The sequence below is a fragment of the Protopterus annectens genome, chromosome 11.part0, assembly GCF_019279795.1.
Source record: "Protopterus annectens isolate FY-2018-M chromosome 11.part0, PAN1.0, whole genome shotgun sequence".
In the NCBI taxonomy this organism is placed as follows: domain Eukaryota; kingdom Metazoa; phylum Chordata; order Ceratodontiformes; family Protopteridae; genus Protopterus; species Protopterus annectens.
The window spans coordinates 1,214,581,348-1,214,599,905 of NC_056745.1; the positions used below are offsets into that span (position 1 = coordinate 1,214,581,348).

At 41.6% G+C, this 18,558-nt stretch overlaps 1 protein-coding gene across 2 annotated transcripts in view; it reads right to left on the bottom strand.

The window, feature by feature from the left end:
- The window catches only part of LOC122815793 (C-C chemokine receptor type 6-like), a 438,699-nt gene that overhangs the window by 70,784 nt on the left and 349,357 nt on the right, over window positions 1–18,558 (bottom strand). Inside the window, exon 1 of one of the 2 annotated variants that reach the window (XM_044088579.1) lies at window positions 4,100–4,193. The exons of the other annotated variant lie outside the window; for it this stretch is intronic. The gene's annotated coding sequence lies outside the window, so the exon portion shown is untranslated. Of the gene's footprint in view, window positions 1–4,099; window positions 4,194–18,558 lie in introns of those variants that run through there. 2 annotated transcript variants of the gene reach the window in all.

Genomic DNA, 18,558 nt, shown 5'->3' on the forward strand with positions numbered 1-18,558 from the left:
ACATGTGTGCATCTGTGTGTGTTTTCTTTGCAGTAACATGATGAGATAATCTGAAGAAAAATGAAAAAGCACTTAGTGCTGTTTTGTTATTAAACAGACACAATGAAGTGATTTATAGGCTGTAACTGTATTTTTTCTGTGTTACTGCATTGTGGGTTAAAGAAGATTGTCTTTTTTTCATTAAGCAGCGAGTTAAAAAGATCAGAGAATTGTAGAAACTCATTTGCAGTCTAGAAAGGATCAGAGTCCGTGAATAGTGTGATAATGGCATTACGGATATTTCAGACACACTATAAGACTTTTCTCTGAATTCTTTACAAAATTGCCACTTAATGAAGAAAAGATCACGGCAGCCATTTTTTGCCTTAACAAATGGCTATCAGACCAACAGGGGAGGAGTGGCTTTAACAGTCACAGGGGCTGCCCATGGTTTATGCAGATACAATTTCACAGTTAGCCGGTACTTGCCAGGGACCTGAGTCATACCAGCTGGTGTGCTGGATTTTATAACACACACGCCAGTGTGTAATATAGCAATGTAGGTTATGCTGTGATATTCTTAATGATCACACATAGTGGTGCAAATATATCACATCAGCATAATTCATACAAAGATATTTTACTGCTATTATATGATGACTATTGTACTTCATACTTTTATTTTTTAATACTTTAGTAAGGTAAAGTGGCATTTCACATTACAAACCTGGGTATAAATGAATAGAGACATGACTGCTTATTAATGTAGTCACAGTCTCTCCAAACCTCTGTAAGGACTAAAAAGAAACATATCTACAAATTAGTGTAGAAACTGCAGACTACACCTGAGCTTTTTTGTGACTTTGAAATGTTGGAAAACTTTTATTCCTTAAGAAGATATGTCAGCTCTGTGTGTGTTTTTAGGATGTCTTCACAATTCTATTAAGTGAGGTAACTTTAAACCAGTAAATTTGATTTGCTGTTTATAGTTAATCAGTATAATTGTCTGCTTTTCAGTAGGTGTAGTCATTACAACTGTGCGCCTTTGCAGCTCTCTGTATATGTGGTAATAATGGCAAAGGTGGCTGAGGGTTGTGCAACTTGCAGTTTGCAAACATTTCATTCAGACAAGCATCTGTTGCCTTAACACTTAATGGCAAGTGTACTTCCGGTTCTCCTATTTAATCGAGCACACCGAATACAAGTATTCTGTGTGTTTAAACCCTTTTAGCAAGGAAAAAGAAAATTAAAGCATTCTCCAGTCTCTTTGTCACAAAGTTTCTAGTATTGGCAGCACAGGTGTATTAGAAATCGGAAGTCATGCATTATGTAATAATAGTCTTATGGTTTGCTTGTTCTCTTAGGAGATGTGATTGGTGAATTTGCTTTTCATAACTCATGCCATCATATAATTCACAATGACACATATCTCTTTTTTTCTTGTATTGCTTAAATATAAACTCTCAGAGGACTATAAACAATATTAGGAGTGACATGACAGAAATTATTGGACTTGTAGTTTTGCCATTGTCTAAACTATTTTTGTTCAGTTAAACAGATGCATTATTTACATGATTTTTTTTAATATAGCTATGATATATAACATAGCTGTGGGTTATGCTGAGATTTACTCCTTAGATAAAGCAGGGAGGTCATGCCACAAGTCAGCTCCAACATACTCTACACCCTTGTTAAGCATTACGTCCATTATACCATGGTTTACATTTGTATTCTGTTTAATTATTTAATGTTTGTGCTTTTTGTTTTTTCTATTTCCATTTCTCTCTGGTTACATTCACAAACTATGAACTTTGAGGCTGAGAGCATAGGTTTGTGCTCTTTGTGACACTATCTTCTTATAGTTTAAGGAAAAAGTGAATGTAAGCTGTGCATATGTTTGTTGGATTTTGTAGTTTTCTTACCAGGATTTCTTGGGCATTTCCAATGATTTAAAAGTGTTATGTTGCTTAAAAAGGAAATGGACATGATGTTTTCTCCTTACTAATCTGCTTCTTATAAAGTAAGCAGTGTGTTTTTTTTTGTTACCACTGGATTTTTTTTTTAATTTTCTCTGTCACTGAGTTTATTTGGTTGCAGTTACAGTTGTATGGTTTGTTTCAGAGTTTTAAGTTCATGGTTTTCATCTTTTCTTTAGTTGTGTCATGGTAAATAAGTCATCCATATACAGCTGCTTATCGGGAAGCTGGTGGAAGTCATCTAGAATTAACCTCCTGCTCATAGGTTCATATATGTATACCAAGGCTATTGACCACTGGAGCCTTTATAAGCCTAGCCAAGCATCCAAAAAGTCTTGTCCAGTTGCTGCATTATGACTTCATGATTTGCTGGCCTTAACTTAACATAGTTCATACTTTAGTTTTTTTAATTGTTAACTGAGTAGTCCCACTGGATACAAATTTTGACCCAGGAGGACTGTCTGATTAAGTAACTTGCTCAGAATCAAACAGCTTCCAGAAGGAATCTCAGATATTCATACTCAAAACTACAGGACGAAACTAGTTCAATATGATTTAATTACTTTCTAGAATGCTGGAGGTTACAAGAAGCTGCAGAACAAGTCTTCAGTATGGCAGTTTGGCAGATCTATTAAGTTCATGTCGATTTTGGTATGGCTGATACTTCTCAGCTGTTAATTTTATATTGATGAGTTTGATAACTTTAAATTCACATGGGTAGATTGTGAGACTGTATGGGAAAAGCTATTCTCAAGTATAAACATATTTGGAGATGTGATCTATTTTAAGTAGAGAGAAAAAAAAATATCACATCCTTCATTTGTTAATTTTCTGACACCCTCTTTATCCTCTTCAGGGTTGTAGGGGTGGTGACTGCATTGTGGCATGCATTAGCTGTAAAGGAGAGAGACAGTCCTTGATGGCATGTTAGTTTGTCACAGCAAAAAAAACACAGAAGTGTGCAAGCAGAGACAGACAGACATACAGACACATACTGTTGCATTCTTAAAACATCATGCACACAGAAACACACACACACACACACACACACACACACACACACACACACACACACACACACACACACACACACACACACACACACACACACCCCAGCGAAAGCTTGTACGGATACGAATGACATGTAATTTGCAGACTGTATGATTTGGCTTATTCTAGAGTACCACTAAAATGACTGAAAAGTAGAACAGAAAGGTGGAGCTCTGTAAGCAGTGCTGTCAATCTTCTTCTTTTGGCTCAGTGGATCATCTGTCTGCTCATGATTGGCAGTGGAGTTTTTACAGTATTTGGTTGCCAGCCTGGTGCCCAACCTTCCACAGAAGGGACACACACACACACACACACACACACACACACACACACACACACACACACACACACACCTAGGGCCAATTTAGAGTGTCCAATCCACCTACTGCATGTCTTTGGGAGGAAACCGGAGCACTCGGAGGAAGCCCACGTGACCACAGGGTGGACATGCAGACTCAGCACAGAAAGCAACCCAGCCGAGAATTGAACTGGAGAACCTCTTGCTGCAAGGTGACAACACTAACTGCTGCACCACTGTGGCCGCCCCCAAGCAGTGCTGTCAATCTGAGCAGTTTTATTCCTTGGGTACCTTTAGTCATGTTAAGACAACGAAGGGTAGTTTAAGTGTAATGTTACATAGGTGCAGGATTCCACAAAACAATAGCCAGTTGGCTATGATAAGCAATGCATATATATTTTGTGACTATTCTACAGGTTTTCTATATAATTTGCACCGCACAAAGACATCATGTAGCTGTAGTGTTTTATTTAAACAAATTATTTTTCTACAGTTTTGCAGACTACTTTTCAGTATGATCATACTCTGCACACCCACTAAAAACTGCCCTTGTGAGATCGCAGTGCCATAAACTGAGCTGTAAATCATAACATAGCAAGCAGTTTCGGAACTGAACACCCACTGCATATTAGTTCTACACATATCAATAGTAAGGTAATATTGTGATTGTTTATCAGCAATGGATTCTAACATCATAAGTAATGTAGAAAAATACATGCAAACAGTGCGTATACTTAAACTACATAGTTTGTTTTAAAAACAGAATATAATTCTATGAGAAGTAGATCCGACTTACATGAATAACAACCGATATCCACAGCAGGAGGCTGATCCTTTCCAATATTCCACAGAAAAGAATTAAGATGATTTAAAGGAAAAGTACTTTTCCAGATTTCATTTGCAGCAGCTTACAGTCCTAAAGCTTCCCATTTTAAAATGTTTGTAAAATAGAAGGATGTGCAAATTGGTTTAAAGCTGTAAACATACCTGGCATAGATGACCATTTGCTTCTGATATAAATTATCTGAACTGTCATCAGTTTAAGATAAATACATATTTAGCATTTTGAGATTCCAGTACGGTAACATCTGTGATTCAGAACACAGCTGATGAAACTAGATCTCTGTGACTTGGCAGATATTTATGATGCATTTGAAAGGAAGCTGTAAATCAGAAGACTGCAATGAAACATTTAATCTTGTCTCTTAGTATGTCCTTTATTCCTATTTTCACTGAGTATTTAGTAAGATGATCATAGCTGAACAAAAGGAAGAATGCTGAATGATATCAGTCTTTCAACAGAACTCATTTTTTGCTGAATATCCTTAGTCATTGCATTACCATCATGTTTTATGAAGTCACGGGCTTCCTTTGTGCAGCCACCCACAGCCTATGCAGCCTTTGCATATGTATAAAATGTCTTGATTTGTTTGATTCATAGGTTAGTACTAGGCTAACTGCCCTTGCGAGCCATTTTAAACCTAGCCAGTTAACCCTTGTGAGACTCAAACCCTGCACCTTGTATTTGTAAAGCAAACACCTTAACCATTAGGCGACCCCCAGTGCCTTTTCCAGTGTTTGAATCTCTTCAGCTGAAACAACAGTATTCATACAGTTTGTAATTGTACACGGCAAAATCTATTGCCTTTTACAAAGATGTACTTCAGAAATGGGGCATCTTTGTGTCAGGGAAAGTTAAAGGGCTGCATTCTTACCTACATAAACATAACTTTAGGAAAGATCAGTATATTTAGTGGTGCATTTCTGTTGGATGAATGGATTTTGATGTCTCTTATACAGAGAAAGCATGAAGCAGCATCTGAACATATATATTGCTGCTTGTGATGACAGCCTCACCCTCGTATACAGTACATGTATGACTTTTGAAATATGTAATAGGTACACTATGCACAAAGTCTTACTCTCCGGAGTTGGTAAAAGAAAAGGCATCCTCCGAGCTTGTGTTGGAAGCAGAAAGGTAGCCCAGCAAATAGTGAATGAAACTTTCAGCTTCCTAATGATCCCTGGCAGTGAGCAGTACAGCATTATACCCTGGTAACCAATGGTGGTGACTGAAGAAGCTCCTTAAACCTGTATCCCTTTCAGTGGTAAACAGACTAGCTTACCTGACCCAGGTACTCACCATGTGTCAGAACTCCCTGTGTTCCACCTGTGACCCTGACCCCCCCCCCAGCATATTACTTTGTTACTAGTATGCCATGCACTGTGCTAATAAGGTCTCCTGATTTTGTTTAAAAATTGCAGTCCACTGATGTAGTACATGATTGGTGGTCCAGCATACCAAGTCTATACCTTCAGTTATTCTGCCAATACAGTGGTCTTTTGTTCAGTCTTCCTTACCCTGGAAAGCTCCACCAGGCTTATGACATGGGGAAGCATCCTGCTTTTCATATCCTGCCCTTCCATTCTCTGCTAGTTGTGCTGTATGATGAGTCAAGGTCCATCTGAGTTCAGACCTGTGTTTTTTGATGATTATAGTGAAACAAAACTACAGATTTATACATTGCTGCCTGTGCTGGTGGTATAGAGGAATGGAGTCTTGATTACTGCCTAGCTGACCTGAGTTGGAATAGTGGTTTGGTCACTTGATGGCGAAGGCAGGAAGAATAGACATGCCCTGGGGTGGGAGGGAGATAGGACACATGCTCCGAGGCACAATTCTATTGGCTGATTTCCCTGTTGGACAGTCAGAAAACAGCCATATTGTACCTCTTGTAGGTGGAAGTGAGGGGTGGTGCAGCACTGATGCCCATTTCACATTCTGCCCATGAACTGTCAGTGGGCTGGTGGGAGGGGTGCAGGGCTAAAAAAAAAAGAATCATCATTGATGGCTGCCTAGATGTTAACCTCTCCAGTTAACCCTCAACCCTGGTAATCGGGAAATGAATGGATTGTTTCTTTAACAGAGGTTGATAATTGGCTAGCATTGGGGGTGAGCGGAACAAAGAATATATATAGTGGTGTTGTCAGGATTATTCTGTTTTCTCATTTAGGTTATTTCTGTAGTCTGACCATTTACTGATTAGTCAAAAAGCTGAATAATCTATCATTATTCTCAGTCATTCAGTCTGAGGGCCTGCCCTACTTCATTGATGGGTTCATGAAGAAACTGAATAATCCTATCCTGGAATTACAGATCTAGCCACAAAAAATGCAGATGTTTATGTATAGGAGAGTTGCCTGATGATAATACTGTTTTTTACTTCTCATTTTAGAGCTCTCTGTTTTTAGTTTCTAAAGGAATTGTCTTTAAAGTATGTCATCATATAATGAAGGCTGTGATGCCACCAAAATTGAGAGAAACTTCTGGCTGTGACTGAGCTGAGAATCTAAAATGTGTTTTGATCAAGATGGAAGTATCAAACCCCAAAGCACTATTTCCAGCCCAGAAGAACATTTGATATCTGAGGATCAATGCTTGAATGTCCTCGACATTGGCCTCTCTTGGAACACTGATGTCAGCGAGATGGTAGTCCTACTTGATGCAGAGACCTTACTAGAGGTATCACTGGTGGTAAGACTGTTTTAATTATGTCAGTAATTCACACAGGTATTAGTCCATGAAGGTTTTATGTAGTTAGCTAAGTAAGAGATGACAAAAGACTGTAATAAAAAAATATAAAACAAAATTTATTTTTGGAGGAGTGAAGTACTATAGCATTAATTGTAAACTATTAACAGTTACTAATTTTTACTACTAAGATGCCATTCAAAAAAATGACATCCCCCCTTCTATTGTACCCCAAGGCAGATAGATGTGGTAGCTCTCTAAGCTGGGTCCATTTGTAGGGGATTGTTGGGAATTTTGCATAGGTTTTCTACAAGCTGAGGTAGGTTTGCCTTGGTAAAGACTCTAAATAGGGTCTCATTTGGTGGTAGAGTGGTATCAATATACCTGACAGAGAAGATAAGTGACTTGTAGTCAGATTTAACCAGGGTTAAGGAGATGTGGGGTGGAGGACATGCAGGAGCTAGGTTGGAACAATATTACAGCATTTAGTTGGCAGTTTTACAGTTTGCTGCAGTGCATTGGCAGTAACAAAATCCAGAAAACACAGACTATATCCATTTTAGAGGTGTAAGTGTGCCAGTTAATGCTTAGGTCATTGAAATACCCTAACAAGGAAGTATTTGGTTTGATGTTTAACCTTAAAGTGATGTTAAGGTAATTTCCATGAATGTTGTGGACATAGATGAGAATTGTAACAATGAAGTATTTGCTGGATTTGTTAATGAGGATATGGTACTCCAGGAGATCCAGGTGGACCCTACCCAGTTCGGCTTTGTTAAGGGCAGATCATGCCTCTTAAACCTGGTGGACTTCTTTCAGACAGTTAAAAGACTATAAATGAGGGAAAGGTGGTCCACACAGCCTACATAAACCTCGCAAAGGCCTTCAACACCATTCCCCACTCAGGTATTATAGACAAGCTCACCAGCCTGAACATAAACCCCTACGTCATGAGATGGGTTGACAACTGGCTCACGGACAGAACCCACATGGTAAGAGTTGTGGGGGCTAGGTCTGACTCTAAACCGCTTACAAGTGGCATTCCCCAGGGCTCAGTCCATGGACTGCTCCTGTTCAGTATATACTTCTCAGAGGTACAGGCAAGCACAGGAGGACTAGGGCTGACCAGATTCACAGAAAACTGCAAACAAGGGGCTATAATTGACAGCTGACACAGACATCCTCCAAAAGGGTCTCACTGAGACAGATACCTGGTGTCAAAACCATGGCCTCAAGCTAAATGCCAAAAAGTGCATAGTCATTCACTTTGGAAAAAAAAAAGTACCTACAAACTATCACATAGGTGGTAGCCCCCTAAATACAGAAGACATAATAAGGGATCTGGGGATCCAAGTAGATAGTAACCTCTCCTTTGATAATCACATTGCCAAAATGGTTAGAAAATCCTTCTATGTGGCCCACCTAATCACAAAATGGTTTGCATCCAGCTCGAAAGAGGTCATTGGGCTCCTCTACGAATCACTCATCAGACCCATCATAGAGAACAATGCCCCATTTGGGATGTACCTTACAAGACACCTGCAACAACTGGAAAGATCACAGAAGTACCTCACCAAGAGGATCACTGGCCTCAAGCAGATGCCCTATGCAGCTCGGCTGAAGAAACTCCAACTGTACTCGGTTGCGTACCACCTACTCAGAGGTGATCTCTGCCTGACATACAAGGCCATGTCCAACCCAGAATTGATGGACATGCTCCACCTAAAGAAAACCATATCCCCTCGAGCCACATGCTCTAGGGATCTAAACCTCACCACAACAATAAATAGGATGTGCTGGAGGGATAGATTCCTGTCCCAGAGTCTTCCCATTCTCTGGAACAAGATTCCAATCTACATTAGACAGAGCTCCTCGCTAACCCTCTTCAAGAGAAACCTTGATGAGTGGATGGGAAACAGAAAGTTTATCCCAGGGATTACATCAATGGTTCTGCTAGACATAGGCACAGGGAACTAATCTAAGGGGACGGTGAATGCTAACACATTCTGGCTAGGCTTATAAATGCCTTCGGGTAGATAGCTTTGTACCTACCTATGAACCTATAAGGTGAGGATCATGGGTAATTTGAAATGACATGATGGTATTTCTGACAAATGCAGATAATCCCCACAGTTACCCAAAGGCTTGAAAGAATGATAGCTTCCAAACCCTGGTATGGAGGGAGTGCTGTCACTGCATGGAAGTCATGTCTCAGTAAGTACACAAATATGAACATATTCAAGTTGCAGGCGGGCCTTAATTTCAGGCATTTTTCCATTTAAACTCCTAGCACTGAGTAGTGCAACCATGATGTTATCTGAATTGGAGTTTGAGTTTGGTATGTAGAATATCTATCAGAGGGACTCTACCTACATGGGGTTCTATGGGGCCAGCAAAGGCTTTAGTCAGTATTCTGGCATGAGAGGTGTAAGCCATCCATGGCAAAACATGAAGTCTTATCTACCATCTCATTCCTGCCAGACACATACCCTAAGAATGACAGCAGCATCTTAGCCAATTGTCTTGGTATCTGGGCACCATTCTATGTGAAGGCAAGATACTAGTGTCTTACATGTCTCTATCACATGCATAGCAAGTATCATCATGTCTCTGCATGTCCCTATGGGTGCAATACCTCAGGTCACCCACCTCACAAGGGCAACCAGTAGAGCATAGTCATATTTATCTGGTTTAAGGGCATTTAGTTTTCCACTTGGTAAATATTAAGAATATGGATACAATACTATTGAAAGAAACTTCCATAGAAATTTCGTATTTTGGCAATGTCCAGGCATTCCAGATGGTATTTTCTTGGAAAACAGGGGAAAAAGAAGTGTCTTTGAGAATATACTGTCTTCAGACATGAAATTATTTTTTTTCAAAACATTTCATAATTTTTTGTTCTTCTAAAGTCAGAGTCACAAGGTAAGGTTTATTTGTTTAATTCATTTTATTGCTGTAATTGCTTCTTCCTTCTGGGTTCAACAGTCTTGACAGCACTTTCAAGCAGCCCAGTTAAGTGTAATGCTTTCAGAAGAATAATAAAATTGCTGTCAGTTCCTTTTTTAATTTCCACAGAAATGATTCCTTTTCTAAAAATTCCAAGAATCTTTTGTAATAAAGCATTCAATGTATAGTGCATTTTTTCTGTTCAGACAAGTGCAGTTCAGTGTTCTGTCTTTTCCTTCTTTTGACTTTAGTACAGACTTCTTGTTCCACTAATTAATTTTTCTTTTATTTGTAGATTTACTGGAAACCAGCTTTAGTTCTCAGTCCATCATCTTCCATCTTCATCAACTGTGAAGCCCTCCTCACCATTTTGTTGGTTTTATAGCCTTTGGAGTAATAATTTTTGATAGTCCAGGTACTATATAGCCATAGTTTTTGATTTCTTCTTTCATTCCAGTCCCCCCCCCCCAAGCCACCCACTAACACACACAGACACACAATCGCTTATGGTATTTCCTTGTATTGTTTTCCTACATGCAGAAAAATAAGTCACATTTGTTTGCACCCTCCATCCCTTTCATATATGTTTATTTTTCCACATTTGGCTTTTTAACAAATAACTGTTATTCCTGTGCATTGAGGAAACTGAACAGAAGTGTTACAGTAAACACTTTGAAAGAACAGGACAGACCTGCTGCTGCTGTGGCTGTTTATGCATCTGATTTATAAGACCCCCTTTCTAGTCTGAGCACATACAGTTTCATTGTTTCCTCTCCAAACCAAGGCACAAAGATACAGTTTTTAGCATTTACAATAGGCTTATAGGTTCATAGGTTCATACTAGGCTATCTGCCCTAGGGCATTTATAAGCCTAGCCAGAGTGTGTATGGCTTTCACCACCCATTTTAAATTAATTTTGCTATGCCCTTTTTCGAGGTTAGTATACTGTGCCTCTGTCTAACAGTGACACAGAAGTGATACCCGGGGTAAACCTACGATCTCCCATCCACTCATCAAGATTCCTCTTGAAGAGAGTCAATGAGGGACTCTGCAAAACCTGGACTGGGATTTTATTCCAGAGTGAAGGGAGCCTCTGGGTTATGAATCTGTCTCTCCAGCATGTCCTATTTATTTCAGTGCTGAGGTTTAAGTCCCTCGAGCGCATAGCTCGATGGGATTTGGATTTTCTGAGGTGCAGCATGTCCATTAATTCCGGGTTGGACATGGCTTTATACGTCATGCACAGATCGCCTCTGAGCAGGCGGTATGCCACTGAGTAGAGTTGGAGTTTCTTTAACCGGGCATATCGCATCTGTTTGAGCCCTTGATCCTCTTGGTGAGGTACTTTTGGGGTCTTTCCAGTTGCTGCAGGTGTCTGGTAAGGTACATCCCAAAGGGCATAGTACTCAATTATGGGCCTGATGAGGGATGAGTAAAGAGGCACGATGACCTCCCTGATCTAGATGTGAATCCCTTCATGATTAGGTGGGCTATATAAAATGTTTTTCTAACCACTTTGGCCACGTGGTTGTCAAATGAGAGATTGCTATCAACTTGGGTCCCCAGGTCCCTAATTACTTCTTCTGTACTTAATGGATTACCACCTATGTGGTAATTTGTGGGCACTTTGTTTTTGCCATAGGGTATGACTATACACTTTTTGGCATTTAGCTTGAGGCCATGGCTCTGGCACCAGTTGTCTGTTTCTATGAGGCCCTTTTGGAGGATGCTTGTGTCGGCTGGAGAGTCTATTATGGTGCCCAGTTTGCAGTCATCTGCGAACTTGGTCAGCCACAGTCCTTCCATGTTGGCCTGTACCTCCAAGAAATATATACCGAACAAGAGAGGTCCCAAGACTGAGCCTTGTGGGACGCCACTTGTAACTGGTTTGGAGTCTGACATGGCTCCAGCTATTCTAACCATGTGGGTTCTGTCCTTGAGCCAGTTTGCAACCCATCTAGTGACATAGGGGTTTATATTTAAGCTGGTGAGCTTATCTATAATGCCCAAGTGGGGTATTGTATCGAAGGCTTTGTGAGGTCCAGGTAGGCTGTGTGGACCACCTTCCCTTGTCAATGGCCTTGGTGACTGTTTCAAAGAAATCGACCAGGTTCAAGAGGCAGGATCTGCCCTTAACAAAGCCGAACTGGGTAGGATCCAGTGTCTGTAGGTCCCCAATATCTTTATTTATAAGGTCCATGATGATCCTTTCCATAGCTTTGCAGACCAAGCTAGTGAGACTTATGGGGCGATAGTTTCCAGGATCCGTTGAGGCACCACCTTTGTGGAGAGGGACCACTGTTGCTGTATGCCACTCTTTGGGTACATATCCTGTAGTAAGGCTGAGATTGAACAGTAGTTTTAGGTTTGGGTTTAGCTCTTCTTGGAGTTCATGTAGGACGCAGCCTGGGACACCGTCTGGTCCCATTGATGCTGTGTTTCTTGCTTTGGAGAGGGCAGCTCTTACCTGAGCATCTGAGATGTCAGGGGGGCAGCACTCTGCTAGGAATTGGAGTTTGAGTTTGGTATGTAGAATATCTATCAGAGGGACTCTACCTACATGGGGTTCTATGGGGCCAGCAAAGGCTTTAGTCAGTATTCTGGCATGAGAGGTGTAAGCCATCCATGGCAAAACACGAAGTCTTATCTACCATCTCATTCCTGCCAAACACATACCCTAAGAATGACAGCAGCATCTTAGCCAATTGTCTTGGTATCTGGGCACCATTCTATGTGAAGGCAAGATACTAGTGTCTTACATGTCTCTATCACATGCATAGCAAGTATCATCATGTCTCTGCATGTCCCTATGGGTGCAATACCTCAGGTCACCCACCTCACAAGGGCAACCAGTAGAGCATAGTCATATTTATCTGGTTTAAGGGCCTTTAGTTTTCCACTTGGTAAATATTAAGAATATGGATACAATACTATTGAAAGAAACTTCCATAGAAATTTCATATTTTGGCAATGTCCAGGCATTCCAGATGGTATTTTCTTGGAAAACAGGGGAAAAAGAAGTGTCTTTGAGAATATACTGTCTTCAGACATGAAATTAATTATTTTTTTTCAAAACATTTCATAATTTTTTGTTCTTCTAAAGTCAGAGTCACAAGGTAAGGTTTATTTGTTTAATTCATTTTATTGCTGTAATTGCTTCTTCCTTCTGGGTTCAACAGTCTTGACAGCACTTTCAAGCAGCCCAGTTAAGTGTAATGCTTTCAGAAGAATAATAAAATTGCTGTCAGTTCCTTTTTTAATTTCCACAGAAATGATTCCTTTTCTAAAAATTCCAAGAATCTTTTGTAATAAAGCATTCAATGTATAGTGCATTTTTTCTGTTCAGACAAGTGCAGTTCAGTGTTCTGTCTTTTCCTTCTTTTGACTTTAGTACAGACTTCTTGTTCCACTAATTAATTTTTCTTTTATTTGTAGATTTACTGGAAACCAGCTATAGTTCTCAGTCCATCATCTTCCATCTTCATCATCTGTGAAGCTCTCCTCACCATTTTGTTGGTTTTATAGCCTTTGGAGTAATAATTTTTGATAGTCCAGGTACTATATAGCCATAGTTTTTGATTTCGTCTTTCATCCCAGTCGTCCCCCCCCCAAGCCACCCACTAACACACACAGACACACAATCGCTTATGGTATTTCCTTGTATTGTTTTCCTACATGCAGAAAAATAAGTCACATTTGTTTGCACCCTCCATCCCTTTCATATATGTTTATTTTTCCACATTTGGCTTTTTAACAAATAACTGTTATTCCTGTGCATTGAGGAAACTGAACAGAAGTGTTACAGTAAACACTTTGAAAGAACAGGACAGACCTGCTGCTGCTGTGGCTGTTTATGCATCCGATTTATAAGACCCCCTTTCTAGTCTGAGCACATACAGTTTCATTGTTTCCTCCCCAAACCAAGGCACAAAGATACAGTTTTTAGCATTTACAATAGGTTCATAGGTTCATACTAGGCTATCTGCCCTAGGGCATTTATAAGCCTAGCCAGAGTGTGTATGGCTTTCACCACCCATTTTAAATTAATTTTGCTATGCCCTTTTTCGAGGTTAGTATACTGTGCCTCTGTCTAACAGTGACACAGAAGTGATACCCGGGGTAAACCTACAATCTCCCAGCCACTCATCAAGATTCCTCTTGAAGAGAGTCAATGAGGGACTCTGCAAAACCTGGACTGGAATTTTATTCCAGAGTGAAGGGAGCCTCTGGGTTATGAATCTGTCTCTCCAGCATGTCCTATTTATTTCAGTGCTGAGGTTTAAGTCCCTCGAGCGCATAGCTCGATGGGATTTGGATTTTCTGAGGTGCAGCATGTCCATTAATTCCGGGTTGGACATGGCTTTATACGTCAGGCACAGATCGCCTCTGAGCAGGCGGTATGCCACTGAGTAGAGTTGGAGTTTCTCTAACCGGGCAGTATACGGCATCTGTTTGAGCCCCTTGATCCTCTTGGTGAAGTACTTTTGGGGTCTTTCCAGTTGCTGCAGGTGTCTGGTAAGGTACATCCCAAAAGGGGCATTGTACTCAATTATGGGCCTGATGAGGGATGAGTAAAGAGGCACGATGACCTCCCCTGATCTAGATGTGAATCCCTTCATGATTAGGTGGGCTATATAAAATGTTTTTCTAACCACTTTGGCCACGTGGTTGTCAAATGAGAGATTGCTATCAACTTGGGTCCCCAGGTCCTAATTACTTCTTCTGTACTTAATGGATTACCACCTATGTGGTAATTTGTGGGCACTTTGTTTTTGCCATAGGGGATGACTATACACTTTTTGGCATTTAGCTTGAGGCCATGGCTCTGGCACCAGTTGTCTGTTTCTATGAGGCCCTTTTGGAGGATGCTTGTGTCGGCTGGAGAGTCTATTATGGTGCCCAGTTTGCAGTCATCTGCGAACTTGGTCAGCCACAGTCCTTCCATGTTGGCCTGTACCTCCAAGAAATATATACCGAACAAGAGAGGTCCCAAGACTGAGCCTTGTGGGACGCCACTTGTAACTGGTTTGGAGTCTGACATGGCTCCAGCTATTCTAACCATGTGGGTTCTGTCCTTGAGCCAGTTTGCAACCCATCTAGTGACATAGGGGTTTATATTTAAGCTGGTGAGCTTATCTATAATGCCCAAGTGGGGTATTGTATCGAAGGCTTTGTGAGGTCCAGGTAGGCTGTGTGGACCACCTTCCCCTTGTCAATGGCCTTGGTGACTGTTTCAAAGAAATCGACCAGGTTCAAGAGGCAGGATCTGCCCTTAACAAAGCCGAACTGGGTAGGATCCAGTGTCTGTAGGTCCCCAATATCTTTATTTATAAGGTCCATGATGATCCTTTCCATAGCTTTGCAGACCAAGCTAGTGAGACTTATGGGGCGATAGTTTCCAGGATCCGTTGAGGCACCACCTTTGTGGAGAGGGACCACTGTTGCTGTATGCCACTCTTTGGGTACATATCCTGTAGTAAGGCTGAGATTGAACAGTAGTTTTAGGTTTGGGTTTAGCTCTTCTTGGAGTTCATGTAGGACGCAGCCTGGGACACCGTCTGGTCCCATTGATGCTGTGTTTCTTGCTTTGGAGAGGGCAGCTCTTACCTGAGCATCTGAGATGTCAGGGGGGCAGCACTCTGCTGGGATAGATATTAGCCCTTTTGGTGGGGAGGGGAGTTTGCACTGAACCTGTCAGCTAGGATGTTGGCAATGTCTGTGGGTTCGGTGTATTTTTTGTCATTTTGGACTAATTCTGAGCATATCTGGGAATTCCCACCCAGGTTCCTAACATAACTAAAGAAAGCCTTGTGATTATCCTTAGTGTCCTGTGCAATTTTTCTCTCGAAGCTGGCCTTAGACGATTTTATGAGTGCCCATAGTTTTTTGCTAATACTGATCAGAGATGCCTTCCCTTTTTGGGTTTTGCTCTGTCATGTAGTAGCTTCCTCCTTCTATTGTATAGTTTGTTTATGGCAGGGGTCCACCAGACAGGACGTCTGCCTTTGGAGGATTGGGTCTTGGTTTTATTTGGGATTGCATGATCCATGCATTCCTGAAGGTGTTCATAGAATGTGTTTATAAAGGATTTTGTGGTCTGGGCCGTATTATCCACAGGCCTGGGGGCTTTGAAGGATTCCACCTCGGTTTTGAGGAGTGTGAAATTTGCTTTAGAAAAGCTTTTGGTTTTCTGGGTATGGGGTGGGGTCGGGATGTGAATATCCAGTGAGATTAGTTTATGGTCTGATCTTACCAGTGAGGGATACACTTCTGGTCTGGAGCATAGAGTCCCCATGTTGGTGATGATCAGGTCCAGTATGTTTTCCCCTCTTGTGGGAGTGGTAACAAGTTGTTCCATAGCATTTGAGTTTATAAATTCTAGGAACCTTTGGGCTAGGGTGTTGGAGCTAGAGTAATGCTCCCAGTCTATGGTTGGGTAGTTGAAGTCACCCAATATAATGGTGTTTGGAGAGACCTTCATATTTTCCAGTGTTCTCAGGAAGGCCGAGTGGGGTTCCTGGGTTTGGGAGGGTGGACTGTAGCAGGCTATAAACTGAAAGGCAGTTTTACCCACTGTTAGTTGCACATGGATAGTCTGTGATGCTTCGTGCTTTGCCACCAACCTGGAAGTGTGGGTATCTTTGACGAATATTGATACTCCCCCTCCTTTTGTGGTTCGGTCCAAGTTTTGGGGCCGAAAAGCATGGTATGAGGTATAACCTGGTAGTGCTGGGGTGCTCTCGAGAGCCTTGAACCAGGTTTCTGTTACTGCACAGATATCAATGTTCTCCATGCTAAGGAGAGTTTCGAGTGCGTGCATCTTGAGGTTTAGACTTCTGGCGTTGAGTAGCATTACTCTTAGTTTCTTATCCCTTGTGATACCTATAGAGGTGGGTTTGTCTTTTGAGCCTTGCCTAAAAAAGGCACTATGGGGGTAGCAACAGCCTTTGCCAATATCCAAAAGCCCAGGGGTGACAGGTGTAAGCCTTCCCTAGTGAAGCATCGTGGCTTGTCGAGCATGTCATCCCAGGCTGACAGGCATTGGATCCCCTTTGAATGACACCAATACTTAAGCCAATTGTTGAAATTGATAATCTTGTCTTCATACTGTGGCATCATTCTTGGTGAGGGTAAGATGCTACTCAAGGTCAGGGTCATACCGGCCTGGGCTACATGCTCAGAGAGCTCCTCTATGTCTCTTTTCATGTATTCCAGGGAGGTACGTCTCAGGTCATTCACACCAGCATGGACAATGACCGAGTCATATTTGTACTTGCCTTGGAGTGACCTGAGTGCTTGTGTTATGTGGCGGATCCTAGCGCCCGATAGGCAGCTCACTGTGACCTTCTCCTTGTTCAGCCTGGTGAGCGGGACGTCAGTGTGCCTGATGATAGAGTCACCTATTACAAGTGTATCAGGTGTGTTGTTTAGCCTTAAGGGCTGTGACTGTTCGGCACACTGGCTTTGTGAGCTATGTGTTGCATGTGTTTTGTTTTGGGGTAGCAGTTGCTTGGGTGTCTGCTTTGGAGGTCTCTGCTGCTTAGGCAGATTTTTATTTAGAGCCTCCAAGTATGTTTTGTGTGTTTATGTGTTTGGTTTGCTGTCGTGGTAGGTCTATGTGAGACTGGAATTGTAGTGAGTGTGGTTTCCTTCTCCTCCTGACTGGTTACGCCAGTACTGAGTTGAGAGAGCTTAGCCTCCAGTTTGGCTATATGGTTGCATCTCTCACATGTGTTGGAATTTGTTGGGAGGAGGAGAGGGTTGTCTGGGTACATTAGGCAGTTGTAACATTGCCTCAAGATTCCCAGGTTCACCAGCTGGACTGGAGAGGAGATTGACAACTGACCTTTGGACATGCTAGAATAGTATTGAGAATTCCTTTATAATTGAAAAACAGGCCCAATGGGGAACAAGTTACTCAAGGGAGTTTGTGAGGGTGTAGTGCTTTTAATTTTTTAGTGCTGACTTATATAATTGCTTTAGTGAGCAAGTGCTAGGCTTTAGCATAGGAATAGGGTGTTTATTATGAGAACTAGATCAGTTCCAAGGCTCAAACCCAAATAAGCGGTGCTGCTCGATGCCGCGCTATGCACAAAATCACGCAAAGCCGCGCTACAGCGGGTTTTATACAGGCGGACTTGAAAGAGCTAGAAATTGGCCCAAAACAACCAACAGACTACCAGATTCCTGTGCTGGGAGAACTCCTTCAGGGACAGATAGGCTTCACACTGCCACTGGTGAACAAAGAAGCCTCCCTCTAGCCAAGAAAGGAAATGGCAACACAGGAACTTTCCAAAAGTCCAGAATACAGCAAAGCCTGTATTTGGACTACCCTAGGTCAGGAAAGATGGGTAACAAGGATAACTTTTTTTTTTTTTCTTTTTTGCAACAAACAGCAGGAAATTGCAATAAATATGTAACACAGGCTAGCGCACTTGAGTTTGTAGCCTCAACAAGTAAATTCAACAAACAGGACAAACTTTAGAAGTGCAGGTGCAAAAACAACTTTAGACAGTTTAAAACAGTTCAAGAAGCAGAAATATATTCAGTTTAGCTAGATCGGACAGTCGCCCAGGTAGTAGCAGGAAAAAACACTTTTATCAGGTTAGCAGTCACTCTTTTAGCCTCTCTGCTGCTAGCACCACTCTGCAGGACCACGAGGAGCTTGGCTGAGTAGTAACAAGCGCAAAAACCTCGCCAAAGCGGGTTTTATACAGGGGGATTTGAAAGAGCTAGAAAGTGGCCCAAAATGGCCAATAGACTACCAGATTCTT